Consider the following 575-nt stretch of genomic DNA (forward strand, 5'->3'; position numbering starts at 1 on the left):
ACCTATATATACTCATAGCTCATATACACCAGACACTGCCCACTCACACACCTATATATACTCATAGCTCATCTACACCAGACACTGCACAGTCACACACCTATATATACTATACACCACACACTGCACACTCATATATCTATATATACTCATAGCTCATATACACCAGACAGCACACTCATATGCCTATATATACTCATAGCTCATATACACCAGACAGCACACTCACACACTTATATATACTCATAGCTTATATACACCAGACACTGCCCACTCACACACCTGTATATACCCATAGCTCATCTACACCAGAAAGCACACTCACACACTTATATATACTCATAGCTTATATACACCAGACACTGCCCACTCACACACCTGTATATACCCATAGCTCATCTACACCAGACACTGCCCACTTACACACCTATATATACTATATGCCACACACTGCACACTCACACACCTATATATATACGCATAGCTCATATACACCAGACAGCACACTCACACACCTATATATACTCATAGCTTATATACACCAGACACTGCCCACTCACACACCTATATATACT

Source organism: Echinops telfairi, unplaced genomic scaffold (assembly GCF_000313985.2).
Source record: "Echinops telfairi isolate 266 unplaced genomic scaffold, ASM31398v2 ScPeMD7_3533;HRSCAF=4204_0, whole genome shotgun sequence".
NCBI lineage: Eukaryota > Metazoa > Chordata > Mammalia > Afrosoricida > Tenrecidae > Echinops > Echinops telfairi.